Here is an 18,541-nt window from a genome sequence, read left to right as displayed (position 1 = left end):
ATTTGGTAATAATCCTGTTGCTAACAGTATGAAGAAGCAAATGGAAATATAGTGGAGACAAAAAATCAAGACTTGACATTGATTAGTGTATGTCAGGTGCAGGGCCGGCTCCAGGGTTTTTGCTGTCCCAAACAGCAAAAAAAAAGCCGCGATTGCGATCAGCTCTACTGCTGCTGCTTCAGTCTTCGGCGGCAATTCAGCAGCGGGTCCTTCGCTCTGAGAGGGAGTGAGGGACCCCGCACCGATTTGCCGCCGAAGAGCCCGACGTGCCTCCCCTCTCTGTTGGCCGCCCCAGGTACCTGCTTCCTGGGCTGGTGCCTGGAGCTGGCCCTGGTCAGGTGTTAACTATTTTCAAAAAGAAATTCCAATATTACAGCCAGACATACACACACTTATAAGGCATGCTGGCCTCCAGCTGTCACTAGCATACCTTTGAGTGTTCTGAGGTAGTAGACTAGGCAGTATCCTCTATAGTAGGCTATTTGACATCAGCATTTTATTTTGAATCCTGGTGCTCTGTTGCATATTGCTTTGCTACTGGTACCGTGCCACACATTCCATTAGCATGTGTCACATTTTATACTGGTGTCTGACATATCCTCTGCTCCCACTAGCATACCACTGATGTTACTGGTAAGAGCCAAATTAATTTTAAGACCATGTGACGTATTGCCCACTGCTCATTATAAGTCTGCTCAATTCTGTATCCCTCCCACACAATTCAATGTACTCTCAGTGGCACTCTTAAGTTTTGATTTTTGTAATTGCAATCCAAAGCTAAACATTGTCAAAGTTGGGAGCCTAGAGTTATGCACTTACATCCACATTTAGGCACCTAAAGAAAGTGACCTGATTTCCAGAAGTAATGAGCACCTGCAACACCAATTGAATTCAGTAAGTTTTTGAGGGCACAACATCAGTGAAATTCTACAGTAAGGAGAGAGACCTAATAGGCAAGACTAAGACAGAAGTAAGCTACGCCAGGAAATGCAGCAGGACATAACTTGAGTCATAGAATATTACATCTCACTGTTGGGGAGTTGTTAAGTTATCTGTGAGCAATGCCATCCTTTACCTCAGAGACCTTCAGTAAGAGATCTGAAACAGAGAGAGCTCCATTTTATTCAGAAGTACGCCATATCCAGCCTGCATTGTGCAAAGCAGCAAACGTGTTTGTACACAAGGGGTTTATTCATCCAACAGTGAATTACATCCAGGATGTTATCACTTTTCCATCTAGTGAGGATCTGATTCTGAAGTACGTACTTGGATTTTTTAGAAACCATTGTTTGCCATGACGGTTCAAACTCAGTAATCAAGTAGTCTTCCAGAATGACTCCACTCAAAAGAAAGCAAAACTCTGAAAGATTAGATTAATTCTGTTTCTAACTTGTTTTTTGAAGGCCTATCCCTTGTAGCTTTCCCATAGCAAGTGTCCCATAGAACCTGTTTGGTTGATTTGTTTGTTACACATTTTTATTTTGTTTGGGGTGATTGTGACGCTTCCTGGGGGTACCCAGGCCCGTGAGGCACCTTGCTACAACAGGCCCATAGTCTGAGGAAGCCTTATATGTATCAAACAAATAAAAATAAGTATTTCTTCACACAACACACAGTCAACCTGTGGAACTCCTTGCCAGAGGATGTTGTGAAGACCAAGACCATAACAGGGTTCAAAAAAGAACTAGATAAATTCATGGAGGATAGGATCAATGGATATTAGCCAGGATGGGCAGGAATGGTGTCTCTAGCCTCTGATTGCCAGAAGTTGGGGATGAGCGACAGGGGATGGATCACTTGATGATTACCTGTTCTGTTCATTCCCTCTGGGGCACCTGGCACTGGCCACTGTCAGAAGACAGGATACGGGGCTAGATGGACCTTTGGTCTGACCCAGTAGGGCCATTCTTATGTTCTTATCTGCCAGAGTTCAGATCCCTGACTCCACCAGTTACGGGCAACACAAGTACTCCCCGCTCTGCCTATACCTGTTCTGCTGTCCTTCTGGATAGTGATAGGCACACACAACCCTTGAGCCCTCCAAGCATTTCCCTGGAGCATCCAGCTGCTGTTCCCCTGGACACTTGCCATACAGATTTGCTGTTCCCAAAAGAACAGTACCACCCAGCTTTACTAGTTACAGCCTAGATCACAGCTCTGCGTAACACAGCACTTAGATATGTTTACAGTGAAAACAAGCAAGAGTTTATTTAACAGAGACAAGATTCAGATGAAATATTGGAAACAGAGAATTAAATATATTAAATAAAATAATAATTTGCATTCTAAACCCTAGATTTATGTAACTAGTTCCTTTCATGTCTTAGAGCAAATGCTCACCTCCGAAGTCCTTGTAGCGTTTTACAGCAAGGCTCCACTGTGACCTTTAGTTCATGAGACAAGCCAAACAGACAGCTTGCTTCCTTGGTGAAAGATTCAGGGGTACCTCTGCCCCACATACATACCAGCAAGCCAGAGTCTTTTCTCATAAACAGGATCCCATCCTGCTGTTTTATTTCTTCCTATACATTCCCTCTCTTGAAGATTTCACAGTCTCTTGATTAGCATTTTGACTCCACATGCAAGTAGACCTATATTGTAAAGTGGACAGTGCACAGTGGACCTCCTGGTGACCTGCCTTACCATAAGAACATAATTTTCAGTATAGATACATAATCATTTAAAAATGTATGTACAAGTTATGATGACCAGTGGGCCACTGGCTCTTAGTAGAGGCCACAGATGCCACCCTTTGGTGAATTACTGTGCATATATCTGACCCACGGGATCCCTGTAAAACTCTATGCATCCCTTGTGTATTCTGCCAATTGGCATCAAGGGATCCCTGGGTCACAGGGATGTATTGCTAAGGATAATTCTCCATTGTTAATAAGTAATCTCCCATTAGAAATATTGTACCAAAATAATTCATAAGCCTATATTTGGCTTCTTTTAGACTGAGCAGATTGTATAGGCTAGAAACAGGGCACTCTGATTAGGTCGGAAACAGTAGAGTATGCTAGTATGAATATGCTAGGGGCAGCCAGCCAGAGAGTCCTTACTTCCATTATGCAACTCTTTAGTTGCAAGTGTCATAATATTATTTATTTTATAGGCTCTGATCCAAAGTTCATTGTAGTCAATTGGAATCTTTCCTTTGCCTCAGACTTTGGATCAGGCCTGCATAGCTCAAAAATGTGTTAAGTCAAGCTCTCTACTTCACGATGGTTATAGTATATAAATAGATGTAGAGATGAAGGATAAATAAAAACTGAAAGTGAAATGAATGAAGCGGTGAAATTTAGTATGGTTGCTAGTTCCATTAATCTGAGTAAAAAATTTACATTAGGACATTTTTAACGTCCATGTTGTTAACACTTCTAAGAGAAGACAGAGTAAACTCCATGCATGGTTTACAACAGTCCAAACTCTCCCTAGAGTTTTTGGAACAATTTTAGTTGACTAGCTTCACAGCACTCCAAGTATGATAAAAGCCAATATTTTCAAGGTTGAACAAAATGAGCACTGTTAGAAATACATGGGGCTTTACAAAGTGTGTAAATTGAATTTAGAGGAACCTACAGTCTAATCTGGCTATTTAGTGACTTGGGTTTACCATTTGTTTTGTCAAAAGATCTATTGAGTGGTATGTCAGGCATCATGGATGTATAGGAAGTAAAATAACTACCATTTAAATTACTTTTGGGGTATATAGCAAGTTGGGATGGAGGAAAAATGTTTTTTTGAGGGGATACGATAGCATGTAAAAGACTAAAAAAATTATGGGCATTTGCTAGTAGTAGCAATGGCATGCTGTTTACATGACACCAAAAAAGTGTTAACAAAGAGTGGAGAGCAATGCCATTTGAATTACTTAGCCAAAAGAAAGCACAGTTATGTTATTGAGGGCTTTAGTATGTCTCTTAATGATGGTGTGTTATCAGGATTAATGGCTTGGCACTGGAGAAAAGGGATATCAGCTCTCACTGGCATGTATACCAGTTTGTTACACAGGCTAATAGTATGTTAAATGATATCTCACTGGAAAAGGGGAAATTCCAGAAGCAATTGTAACTATGGCACACAGCATATACTCTAGATGGTAATGTCTTCACTTTCGTCACTGCAAAAAGATTACAAAAGGAAAAGTACCATAATAGGATCTTCTGTTGTAAATATCTTTAATCCAGATGATTTTGGTTGAAAATTCAAACAACAAATAAAATAGTTTCATTGAATTTGTCTGTTAGTTTCAGGAATTAATTTTAAGGGAGTTAGCTCAATCACATGAAATGTGTCTAGGGGTATGTCTACATGACAAAATAGCCCCATGCTAGTAAATCTCAGAGCCCATGTCATCTGAGTCGGGCTCCAGGGCTCATGCTATAGGCTAAAAATAGCCACATAGACTCTCCAGCTTGGGCTCTGAAACCTGGCGTAGGGGGAAGGCCTCAGAGCCCAGGCTCCAGCCCAAGTCTGAACATCTACATTGCTATTTTTAGCCCTGTAGCATAAGCCTATTGATCCAGGCTGACTCAATGCCACTTTTTTTCCCTTCCGTATAGATGTATTTTAGGAGCTGGATGTTTAGTCCAGTAATGCCTTTCCAAATGCATATACCTCTGAGATGCCTTGTTAAATGATACTGTAAAATGAACTATACTTCATCATACAGTCATCTTCTAAGGGTAAAATTCACTCTGTGCAGAGAGACAGCAAAATGCCTATGTATCTTTTAAAATCTCACTTAACCTCTGTTTTGGAGGCTTAAGTTGTGCATAGGCCATGCACCTTTGCTTAGCAAAGAGCGGTTCACTTTATATATCCAGCATTTCTAACCATTGCCACTAGTAAGTGGGAAAACAGCAGATCCTTGAGATTCAAGTAAATCTAGGTTTAGTAACTGGTAATAAGAGAGTTAAATAATGCACATCTATTCCAAAGATGTAGTTTAGTCTAGTGATGAAAGCAGTGGACAGGGAGTCAGAAAACACGGGTTCTATTCATGACACTAACTATTAGGGCTGTTGATTAATTGCAGTTAACTCACGCGATTAACTCAAAAAATTAACTGCAATTAAAAAAATTAATCACAATTAATTGCACTGTTAATCAATAGAATACCAATTGAAATGTATTAAATATTTTGGATGTTTTCCTACATTTTCAAATATATTGATTTCTATTACAACACAGAATACAAGTGTAGTTTTCACTTTATTATTTTTTATTACAAATATTTGCACTGTAAAAATGATAAACAAAATAAATAGTATTTTTCAAGTCACCTTGTACAAGTACTGTAGTGCAATCTCTATCGTGAAAGTGTAACTTATGTAACAACAAAAAAATCTACATTTGTTGTTACATAAATGCACTCAAAAACAAAACAATGTAAAACTTCAGAGCCTACAAGTCCACTCAGTCCTACTTTTTGTTCAGCCAATCGCTAAGACAAACAAGTTTGTTTACATTTACGGGAGGTACTGCGGCCTACTTTTTATTTATGTCACCTGAAAGTGAGAACAGGTGTTTGCATGGCACTTTGGTAGCCAGTGTTGCAAGGTATTTACGTGCCAGATATGCTAAACATTCCTATGCCCCTTTATGCTTCAGCGACCATTCCGGAGGACATGCTTCCATGCTGATGATCTTTGTTAAAAAAAATCACGTTAATTAAATTTGTGACTGAACTTCTTGGGGGAGCATTGTATGTCCCCTGCTTTGTTTTACCCACATTCTGCCATATATTTCATGTTATGGCAGTCTCAGATGATGACCCAGCACATATTGTTTGATTTATGAACACTGTCACTGCAGATTTGACAAAACACAAAGAAGGTACCAATGTGAGATTTCTAAAAATAGCTAAAGCACTTGACCCAAGGTTTAAGAATCTGAAATGCTGTTCAAAATCAGAGGGACGAGGTGTAGAGCATGCTTTCAGAAGTCTTCAAAGAGCAACACTCTGATGCAGAAACTACAGAACCAGAACCCCCCCCACCCCAAAATCAACCTGCTGGTGGCATCTAACTCAGATGATGAAAATGAACATGCATCAGTCTGCTCTGCTTTGGATTGTTATCAAGCAGAACCCATCATCAGCATGGAAGCATATCCTCTGGAATGGTGGTTGAAGCATAAAGGGACATATGAATATATAGCACATCTGGCATGTAAATATCTTGTGATGCCGGTTACAACAGTGCCATGCAAACGCCTGTTCTCACTTTCAGGTGACATTGTAAACAAGAAGTGGACACCATTATCTCCAGCAAATGTAACCAAACTTGTTTGTCTGAGCGATTGGCTGAAGTAGAACGGAGTAGACTTGTAGGCTCTGAAGTTTTACATTGTTTTATTTTTGAATGCAGTTTTTTTTTTGTATGTAATTCGACATTTGTAAATTCAACTTTCATGATAAAGAGATTGCCCTGCAGTACTTGTTTAGGTGAATCGAAATATACTATTTCTTTTGTTTTCTTACAGTGCCAATATTTGTATTAAAAAATAAATATAAAGTAAGCACCATACACTTCGTATTCTGTGTTGTAATTGAAATCAATATATTTGAAAATGTAGAAAACATCTAAAAATAGAATATCATTTATTTAAATATTACTGTTTAACAGTGCGATTAATCACGCTATTAATCGTGATAACTTTTTTTAATTGCTTGACAGCCCTACTAACTATATAATAGTGATACACACCACTTGTAAAGGACTGTATGTGAGATCACCACATGAAGACCCTACTTAAATGCAAAAAATTATTGCGTAGAATAAGCTGTCAAGAAAAATTGTCATGCAAGAGAGCTCACAGGCATCCTGTGAAAGAACATGGGATGTGACATGTCATTCAGAGGCCCTTATTGACTTGCTTCAGCTATAGCTAGAAAGGCACTGCTTTAAACAGGCTTGGGGCAAAATGTGACACGTTCGATTTCCTTTGCCAGTTCCCTTTCCTCATAGTGCATTGGTATGTCCAAGGGTTCCATATAGAGGAGAGTGAGACCCTCTACAAAGGCTTCTGGTTCAATATTTTTGGTGCAACAGGCCTAGCTCCACTTCCTATTTTACTTTTTTTTTTGTTTGTTTTTAACACACTGGTTCCTGTTCCAGCTTCTGCCCCCTTTCTCTTTTTGAGAATATGCTTCTTGCATTTTTTTAAGTACATGAGATTAACAAATAAATAACAATGTCTGACCTGATGGCTGCTCTAATTTATGCTGGCTACTTTCAACCCTGCAGAGTCAAAATCACAGCCAGAGATTGCCTCATCTGCCATAATTTTATTAATAAAAGAGGTGACATAGGAGCCTCTTTGGAATGTCTGAGCCACCGGAGGATTTAGCCTTGCTCTGGGGATAATTCCCCCAAGGTCAGATAAATTTGCTTTATAGAAAGAGGCCACAGTGCACCAGTGTGTTTCCTTATGAATTCAACATATTCATAAAGTAATTCATTTTTCCTTCACAAATTCACACATCAGCACCAAACATATTCATATGCTCACTCAAATGTAAACATCACATTTTTTAAAGCTTGTCAGTGTTTACATAAGAGGTCCAAAAGACTAAACGCTAATTCACAGACAAGGTGGGAGAGGCAATATCTTTTATTGGACCAACTTATGCTGGTGAGAGCCACAAACTTTCAAGTTTATACAGAAGCTTAGGCTATGGCTACACTACAAGGTTTTAGTGACGCGGCTGTGCTGCTACAGCTGTGCTGCTAAAAGGCAAACAGTGTAGTTGCTGTTTGTTGGCAGGAGAAAGCTCTCCTGCCGATAAAACATTTCCACCCCCCACGAGCAGCAGTGGCTTTGTCGGCAGGAGAGCACTCCTACAGTTATTTCCCCATTTTTTTAGGATGGCATTGGCCTCCTTCCTGCTAATCTTCTTAATACATTTTTACTTTGTTGATCTAAAGATCATTATGGGCCACAATGAAGCTATGCCAGTTTATAGAGCCAAGATTCTGGCTCCATAGTTCGGATTTAATATATTGTAATTCTGGACAAATTTAGGATGCTGTTTTCAAAAGAGCTCAACATTATCTTAAATGTGTTTCCAAAGTCAATGGTAGTTTAGGAGGAGATTTAGGTCAATACTGAGTGCCTTTGAAAATCCTACTTAATTTACTTTAATTGTGAGTTCACTATTTATTGTGGTATTCCCTACTAGATTCTGTATTTTTGTGCCAAAAGCTATTTTGTCATTTTCTCCAAAATTCATAACAGGTGCATCTTGTCTACAAAAGAGCATTTTTAGGTTGATATTACAATCTGATTTATAATTTATTTATATGCCTTTAGACACAATTTCTTTTTGCATTTCTACTGAGGCTTTTAAAATTAAAACAAAAGATAACTCTCTTGTAAGAGGTTCTACTTTAACTGAGGGATGACATCCTGAGACTTATGAATGTTTGGGGTGGGAGGGGGAAGGAATCAAGAGTTTCCTGCAGAGACTTTGTTTTTAGCCCTTAATTGCTAAAGGCAAATGGGATACCATCCCCATTTAAGTATTTGTAAAGAAACCGAAGAGAAACAGATATAACTGTTCTTTTTTAACAAACCCTGAGTGGTCAAAAAGTCAACGTGGGTAGACATATGAATATTTCAGGTAAAGAACAGTCTTGAGTGCTTGACTATTAGTTGCTTCATTTAAACTAGAGTAGTTGGTTTTGAAATGACCTACTTGATACAGTAACTAGCAGTGCCCAATCATCTCAGAAAGGTTTGTGAGCTGGTCCTCCCTACTCTTCATCAGATATGCTACAAAAATGTTGCTTCATTAACATTTAGGGCCTGATCCAAAACCCACTGAAGTCAATGGAAAGATTCCCATTGACTTCAATAGGTGTTTGATCAGGCCCTTAGCAGATACAGAGCATGATACAGAAAGTAATGATGTATGCTATGCCACTTTAGGCATTTAAATGTAAACGTCTACCAATGACCCTTTTTTCTCCTGAAGAAATTATCTGTACTTTTATTGGGAAGTTATTCATGATCACAGCCACTCTGAACACAGGCTAAGTACACCTACTCCAACCTAACATATCATCTTGTACGTAATTCTCTCAAATTTAGTTAAACTTTGAGTTACTGTGGGATGAATACATTAGCCTACTGATTCTGTAGCATCTTGTAATATATTGATATCTCAACTCCATTCACGAATATTAACTAAACCTCATGACAACTTTTGTGACATAAGCTACAACCCACATTTTACAAATGCAGAAATCGGAGACAGAGTTTTGCACAAGATCACAATGCAAGTCAGTAAGGGCGCGGAGGAAAGTATTGAGCTCTGTCCACCAGTTCACTGCTCTAACCAATAAATTCTGTGGTTAGAGAGCATGGGCTGATCTATCTAGGGAGATTTTGTGGCTCCATCACAGTAATGTCTGAGTGCCTGACAGATGTTTATGGTTTTATCTTCAAAACACAATGTGAGTTACGGAATTATTATATTCTTTTTAAAAAAAATATGGAGAACTGAGGCACAGAAAGATTAATTGGTTTCCCCACCATCAGACGGAAGTCTGTAGCACAGCTGGGAACTGAAATCAGATCGGTGGAGTCTTAGATTAGAATTTTAAGAACAAGACCATCCTTCCTGCCTGCTAATGGGCCCACATATCCCCTTCTAGAAAAAAGGTAGCTTTGCGCTCCAATAGAGGGGAAAGAGTGGCCATTAAATACTATCTTCTTCTGAAATTTCATTTCTTTAATTAAAATCCCATTAAAGATAATGTTACAAGACAGAGAAGGTTCTGGAAAGTTCTGTACTATAATAGTTGGAAACTGAGAAGTAAAACCTCAGTCATTCGGACTGTCAGACCGGACTGAAGTGAAGGAAGCTGTTACTAGGAGCCTTAAGGAAACAGTTTGGGAATATATACCTTCCTGCTGGTGCTGCCCAAGAAGATTCTGAAGTGCTCGGCTACAGGTGGCATATAGAAAGCTGAATAGGTGGTGGCTTTGATGGAGACTTATTAGCTAGAACCTAGGAGGCAGCCAGGAGGGAGTGCATAAGGTCCCTTGCTACAGGAAACTGCTGCATACTTTGTTCCTTTTAGAATCACAGCAATGACCAGGTGGAATCTACAAAAGTGCGTAGGGGAATGAGGTGCCGGTCCTACTCTACTGATTTGAACAAAGGACTAACATTGAAGGCCTGTTGGTTAAATGTCAGTGAGTCTGGTCACCATTATCCAGAGGAATTAAGTGACACTGGAGCTTCATAGCAACAAGAGTATTAGCCTGGTGGGAATGAAAGCTAAAGCAGCTCAGTACCCATTTAAAGAAAATTAATTATTTTGTTTGTTTCAGTGAGGAGGTCTAACTTCTTATCCTAGGTACCCCTGTTTCCTGGGACTGGATTAAAAGGCTGCTTGTCTGCAGACCCTGCCTCTCTTCAACAGGGCCCTTTTACCAGTTCTAGAGGGCTTTGTTTAGGGTCTCTCATCTGAAGGGCCCCTCTCCTCTCCCAGGCTAGGGGGTGTTGTGGCCAGCTTTGACAGACCTTGATGACTGTACATCAGTTAAGCACCTGTAACTGGGCTATCTAAAAGTCATTGACATTGGTTCCTGCAGACATGCCAAACTTCATACAACTGACTTAACCCTTAGTTATCCTTTAGCAAGCCACACGCAACCACACACAGACATACACCCGGTCACAAAACGGTTACAGATGTCTTTCACATTCTTCATATCCATGAGGACATCTGTATTCAGTGCAAGAGGCAAGTGAATATACGTGTCGCACTACTGCGCATAAAATTGACATGGAATCAGATTCTTCCCACACCAGCAGCTTTGTGCTCTTCATGTACAAAACAGCCAATCAATCACTAACCTGACTTAAATAGCTGGAACAGGTGAAAAATAGACTGCAATAGGCTTCGGATCAGGGCCATAAGGAGACAGCTCAGCATCCCACTTGCTGATGTAACAAAAAAGACAGTTACGGAATGGATGCCTAGAAAATTTAATTGTTTTGCTGTGTCTTACCCTTTGCAGCACTAGAGATTTTGCAAGATCAGCCTTTCAGTGGGGCTATTGTTACCTGTAGAGAGGCTATATCCTCTTCATCAACACAAAAAACCATAGCTGCAGAGCCAAGACTGAAATCCTGGTCCCGGGGAGCCAAAAATGTAGGCCTCTATTACTTGAGCTAAAGGAAGAGCTCTTAGCTGTCAGCTATAAAGGGACCCTTCTGCCTATGGTGCAACCAGTCAATAGAGGACAACATATTCACACACACATTATACGTGTATAGTCCCCAATTCTGTTCCTATCAAAGTCAATTAACATAACAGGAGCAGGATAGACCCCTACGATACACACACACACCCAAATGTTAATATGCTTGATTACAATCAATGTAAAAATATTTCAAGGAGATTTAACTATATTGAAATTTGCTCAAAATATCAAATCAGGGTTATGTTTTTAATGACTTGTGATGCAAATTTTTTGTTGCAAACTTTGCAGAAATATTCTTTTTCACATTCAGATTTAATCTTGCAATTTTCATGCCAAATCAATTTATCAAACCAAAGTTATAGGAAGATTATGCAGCGCTTTATCATAGAACCTGATGGAACCTTAACTATGTAGAGGATAGTGTATCTGCATAATGCAGACTTTGTAGCTTTTAATCTAGAGTACTTTAGAATTATTATATTTTTGTTAACACAAGAGGATAGGCCCGCATAGTTCTGATTCACATACATGTATGGTAATAATTGAAGTTGTTTTTAACACTTACAAACAATTTTTTTTAAATGTAAGCACTTGTTACCAGGAGTATAGTGTATCTCACCATTTCTCACTTTGATTATCTGCAAATCCAATGCTTTTTCAAAAAAAATCTGAAACTCATTTTACTTTTCAGCGAAGATTTAGAAGCAGAGTGCTGTGAGATCCTATGTTACTGGGACCTTTTATAAGTCATTTACAATCTCCTCCTTATTATATTATGTATCTTTTAATAGTTAAAGCTGAAACTACATTTGTCAGCATAAAATAAGGTACATTTGTGATGTGACATTAAACTCATGGTTTGTCACTTACTAAGGTAGTTTACAACACTGAATCATCTGCCATCGATATCCCAGTCATTATTACAAATGATCAAAGTTGTATTATAAATATAAAAGATTGTCACTGAACCTTAATAGTATTAGAGAAATTATCTAAACTGTCATGGGATGATGTTTATTTTTTAATGTTTGTATGTCCTCTTACTGGGGATGCAGCCTCTCTTTTGGATCACCGGAATATTGTTGGAATACATAAATTGTCTTTGTGAGGGTGAACCACAACACAAAACTTGGGGGGAGGGATCAAATTAGTATCTTAGATGTCTGTATACTAATGCAAGAAGTATGGGGAATAAGCAGGAAGAACTCAAAATGCTAGTAAATAAACACAACTATGACATAGTTGGCATCACAGAGACTTGCTGGGATAATACACACGACTGAAATATAGAAGGGTACAGCTTGCTCAGGAAGGACAGGCAAGGGAAAAGGGAGGAGGTGTTACCTTATATATTAAAAATATAAACACTTGGACTGAGGCTGAGATGGAAATAGGAGACAGACTTTTTGAAAGTCTCTGGGTACGGATAAAAGGGGTAAAAAACAAAGGTGATGTCATGGTAGGGGGTCTACTACAGACCACCTAATCAGGAAAAAGAGGTGAATGAGGCTTTTTTTAAACAACTAACAAAATCATCCAAAGCACAGGACTTGGTGGTGATAGGGGACTTCAACTACTAGACATCCGCTTGGAAAATAACACAGCAGGGCACAGTAAAAGCAGCAAAGAGTCCTGTGGCACCTTGTGGAACAGCAGGGCACAGATTATCCAACAAGTTCATGGAATGTATTGGAGACAATTTTTTATTTCAGAAGGTAGAGGAAGCTACTAGGGGATAGGCTGTTCTAGATTTGATTTTGACAAATAGGGAGGAACTGGATGAGAATCTGAAAGTGTACGACAGCTTGAGTGAAAGTGATCATGAAATGAGGCGTTCATGATCCTAAGGAATGGTAGGAGGGAGAACAGCAAAATAAAGACAATGGATTTCAAGAAGGCAGACTTTAGCAAACTCAGGGAGTTGGTAGGTAAGATCCCATTGGAAGCAAGTCTCAGGGGAAAAACAATTGAAGACAGTTGGCAGTTTTTCAAAGAGACATTATTAAGGGGACAAGAGCAAACTATCCCACTGAGTAGGAAAGCTAGGAAGTATGGCAAGAGACCACCATGGCTTAACCAGAAGAGCTTCAATGATCTAAAAATAAAAGAATCTTACAAAAAGTGGAAACTAGGTCAAATGACAAAGGATGAATATAAACAAATAACACAAGCATATAGGGAGAAAATTAGAAAGGCCAAGACATAAAAAAGATCAAACTAGGTAGAGACATAAAGGGTAACAAGAAAACATCCTACAAATATATTAGAAGCAAGAGGAAGACCAAGGACAGGGTAGGCCTGTTACTCAATGCGTGGGGGTGGGGGGGAATAATAACAGAAAATGTGGAAATGGCAGAGCTGTTTAATGACTTCCTTGTTTCAGATCTTAACTAAATACACGCTACAGCCAATTCTTATTAACTAAATTAAAATTTATTTAAAAAAACAACAGAGAAAGAGAATATGGTTTTTAAAAATTAATACTTGTTGCTCCAGGCTTGTATTAAACTCCTAAGGTTACAGCTTTTCTCTGACCTGGGCTTGGTAAATACTGCCACCACCCATATGCAAAAAAAACCCCTTTGAACCCAGGAAGGAGCACTTGGGAATTCCTCCCTGTGGGGTACCCTCAAGCCCTTTCACCTCCCCTCCAGGGAAGAGCTGAGAAAGAAAACAAAGGAAATTAGATGTTGTTTAATTAGCTGGTGGCCACATGCACAAACCTCTTAGGACTCCAAAAATCCAATCCTATTCTTAAAAAAGGTAAACTTTATTAAAACAAAAAGAAAGAAAATACATCTGGAATACATCTGGAATTTTGCTAGATTTTAAAAGAGCAATTCCAAAAACCAAGCACCCAAAATAGCTTTCTTGGGGGTTCAGCTTAAAGGTTATAAGCAAACAAAAGCATCTGGGGTTAACCCAGAGGAGCTCCACAAGCCAAAATAAAGAATAAACCTGATCATATTTATCTAAACGTTCCCTATCCAAATGATTCCTTCTAGGTATGGAAGATAATTTTTCATACTTTGTTCAAACTTTACACAGCGTTTGTGCTTATAGCATTGCTGCTCTGTCCCTGCTTCTCCGGAGAACAATAGACAAAGGGAAAGGTTTCAGTGGTAGCCGTGTTAGTCTCTTTGGCTACACTTACACTTCAAAGCGCTAAGTGTAGTCAAAGCGCCAGCGCTGGGAGAAAGCTCTCCCAGCGCTGTCCGTACTCCACCTCCCTGTGGGGAATAACGGACAGCGCTGGGAGCCGCACTCCCAGCGCTGGGGCTTTGACTACACTGGCGCTTTGCAGCACCGCAATTTGCAGCGCTGGAGAGGGTGTGTTTTCACACCCTGCTGCAGCGCTGCAAATTTGTAAGTGTAGCCAAGCAAAAAAACCAAGGAGTCCTTGTAGCACCTTAGAAACTAACACATTTGTTTGGGTATAAGCTTTTGTGGGCTAGAACCCAGCCCTGTGTGGGGGTGATGGTTTGGGCTTGGGAGCTACTTTAAGCTAGTCAATAAGAAATGCCAAAGAGAGGGATGCCCTGCCCCTCAAAGAGATTTAGGCACCTAACTGCAGGCCAGAGGGAGGAGACTATCTCTGCTTAGGTTTCACAGCAGTGAATCCTTTCCTGGAGTTAGGTTCCTAAGACCTTTCTTGCCAAAAGAGGATGAGGTGGTGTTGACACCCCGTTACAATCCCTAGCCAGAGAAAGTGAGAATGGCTCTTGAGCCCAGTGCTTAGGGCCCTCACCTGGGAGACTCAAGTCCCGTTCCAATGACTATTGAGTTATTTATACAAAATGGAATGGCTTCAGCAGGAAAGACTGAGAAAGCCCTGCCCCTACAATACCTCTCAGTGCAATGCGTAGAGCACTGTCCTGTATAGTGGGACGTGTGGAGCAGGGATTTGAATCCACATCAGGCAGAGGAGGCAATTGAACCCAGGTCTCCCACATTCTGATTTAATGCTATAACCACTGAATGAAAAGCTGTGGGTATGTGGCAAGGGGAACCTGCTCCTCTGGCATTTCGTGCAGGGCTCAATCTGTTAGGTAGCCTCTGAGAATGTCTACCAGTTCAGGCCCAGTAGGCAAAACGGACAGGGGAATGCCAAGTTTGAGGATCTTTCTGTGGCTTACGCATGGTGCCCAGGTACCTAGACAGAGGTTGGTGTGAACATGCCCAGTGGCAGATATTTAGGCAACTAAGGGACTTTTTAGCAGAAAATTAGGTGCCTAGGGAAGTTAGGCAGCTATACAATTAGGCAGCAGCTGAATGGGGGTCTTGAGGATCTAAATGTTGGACTTAAGCACCTAAAGTGGCAGGTAGGCACCTAAACCCCTTTGTGGATCTAGCCCTTAATTCCCCACATCTACCCAACCCTGCTGTCTTACAAGACTGCACTCAGGACAATCAGATGGCTGTGGTGCTGCCTAAGGGATAGAAGGTTATTTTACATTTTCCCCTCAAATAAAACTATTAAAGTTGCTGTTCATTACTTCCCAGCAATGTTTGCACTATTTTTTTCTGATGAGTAAAGAATCACTAAGTTCAAGTTCAAGATGCAGCTGCTCCAACTCCCATCTCGTCCCTCTTTTGTTCTATTCCTTCCTCTTTTTGCCTACCCTTTCATTCACTCCCCTTCCTGCTGGGTTGAACACTGATACAAAGTCCCAGGTTCAAGAAAGAGACAGTAACTTCACGCAGAGGGAGAGGAACTACTGACAAGTCAAACAGGAGGGGAGGTATGACTTCTGACCCTTGATTTGGACTCTCCAAGACAGCTTGCTTCAGAAGCCTTACTAGCTCTTTTATCAGAAATAATAGGATATGCTGAATTTTTAATGGGAAATTATCTCCCTAGTGTAGCTGATATTTCCACAGGGAATTTGAATAACTCCATTTTAGTTTTGCGAATGCCAATACACACAGAATTAGTTCATGATAGGTTGAAGGTATGCTGCAGTTTAAAAGTAAATGGAGGTTTTTTTGCTCAGGCAATAGCCATATGTCTAATCCTTGGCTCAGAAGGGAGTTGTATATGGGTCTGAAGGGTGGGAAGGTTTTGAGGATTCACTCATCATTTTGCATAAGCATGCCTGGGCCCAGAGGAAAGGTTTGAGTGAATTGTTTGGAAAGCATGAATCAGCCAGATCTGAGGAAGCTAGCTCCCATCAGTACATAAGGGAGTAGATATGTATTTTCCTGCCTCATTTAGTCTCTTATAAACATAAGATGGCATGCAACATTGCAAAGAATGACGTAAGAAAATGCAAGAAAATACTGCTTTATTGGACTGCTGGTGATGCGTACCCAGGCATATGCCTTGCTAGACGAAGTTGGAGAACAAGCCCTCTAATGTGCTTACTAACTCTTGGTTAGGAACAAGGGAAGCTGTCATAATAAGCATAGATAGATTTTAGGGAAATTAATCATTTCCATTAGATAATTCTTTCTACTAAAGAGACAGGCACCTTGACAGGTCCTTAAAATTTTTTTTTTAAAGATGGTTAAAAGTTGCAGGAGTGCAGGTTCCAAAACTGATTAGGGGATGGAGACGTACTCTGCATTACAAAATGAACAAAGGATGTATAAGACTACTGGTGTTTCAGATTTGTCAGAATTAATGCTAATAGAACAAACTTTGCCTCCTTTAGTCAGATACTCCTATCACCAGTATAATCACTCCAGGAAGAAAATTAAGGAGGTTTAACTTCCCTTTTAGGATCCATTTCATTTCAGGAAAATGTACATGAGGATTCAAGCAGTAAACTTGGAGATTAATAATATGTCAGAAATAACTAAAGATGTAATTTGACATGTAGCCAAAATAGTTCCAACAGACGGCTCTGCCAGCACTGAGTGTGGACAAGAGAACATTATTAACAAATTGAGGAAAGAACTTAAAAAAAAAATTAGCACAAGCATAATGGAGATGTCACCATTTTTTTTTAAAGTAACCAATTAAAAGGGGGGAAATTAGTATTATATCCACCAATTGAAAAATCTATGCTTGATATTTGCACATTGCCTTTGGAAATGGAGATAAGATTGATAGATTATGAATGAGGTGGGATTTTGTTACAAGTAGGCACAGCAAAAGCTGGGAAACCCTCAGATGAGAGATGACTTGTGAAAATCCCAGTGGCTGCTCAGGCTCCTAGAGCAAGGGCTACGTTTTCAAAACTCTAGCACTGTTCTCCCTCACCTTTTGAAAAATCTCTTTGTTTTCTAGGGATTTAACTAGGTGCTCAAATGATGATAGTTATTTCTTTATATGTATTACAATAGTGCCTAGAAGTCCCAACTGAGATCAGGATTCCATTGTGCTAAATGCAGTACAACTAAATAGTGAGAGACAGTTCCTGTGCCCCACAGAATGTGCAGTCTAAAAAGACAAATATGGGGTGAGTAAAAATAAGAGGAGTATTCCTGTTTTACTGAGGCACAGAGAGATTAAACAATTTGCCCACAGCCACACAAATAGTTTGTGGCACAGTTAGGATTCGAATTCAGACCACAGTCTCGTAAGTCCCCAGAAACACACCCAAACTGCCAACTCTGAAGATTCTTCAGAATATCTTTAAATGACAGAGTGTATGAAGATACATTTCAAACATATGACAATGAAATGTCAAACTACACTGTGACTTCTTGTATCATAGTGCTAATTCAGTACACAAACACTGAAATACAGTGACCTATATAAGCTACAGAGACTCTGAAGAATAGTTTTAAAACTTTGTATTTTAGTAATGTATATAACAAGATTGCTTAAATAACATTTTTTTCAGAATTGTCTATTAATATGAGCATGGCCTCTAGGCTTTATTGGAATAGAAATAACATTCTAAAACTGCATTGCAACTTACGTATATTTGTTGTGTATATTCAACATCACAAGGACGTGGGAAGGAATAGAGAAAATTACTTTTCAGGGGAAGAATTTTTCTAAAAGTGGATTTTCACACTACAAAATTAGTTCTTTTAAGCAGAAATCTTAGAAGATTAGCAACTCAGGACTTTTTTAGGAATACGTATTTTGGCCTGGCTTGAATATGAACAAAAATAAAGTGAAGCGGGCATAAGTAGGATGGTAAAGTTTGGAAGGTTTCATATTGGGCTTGTTCTTAAATCTCTCTTTTTTGTTGTTGTTGTTGCTGTTGTTGTTGTTGTTGTTCAGAAGCTTTCCTCGAAAGTCTGTCTGCTACAACATTCTTCAAAGGGGAGTTCCACATCAGGATTGCAGTGCACGTCTCACTGCTTTGCAATGTATAAAAATGTAACTAGTCAAAGCTTGGGTTTCAATGTTTTTAAT

Source organism: Mauremys mutica, chromosome 5 (genome assembly GCF_020497125.1).
Source record: "Mauremys mutica isolate MM-2020 ecotype Southern chromosome 5, ASM2049712v1, whole genome shotgun sequence".
NCBI lineage: Eukaryota > Metazoa > Chordata > Testudines > Geoemydidae > Mauremys > Mauremys mutica.
Note: the sequence above shows the minus strand (reverse complement) of the source record.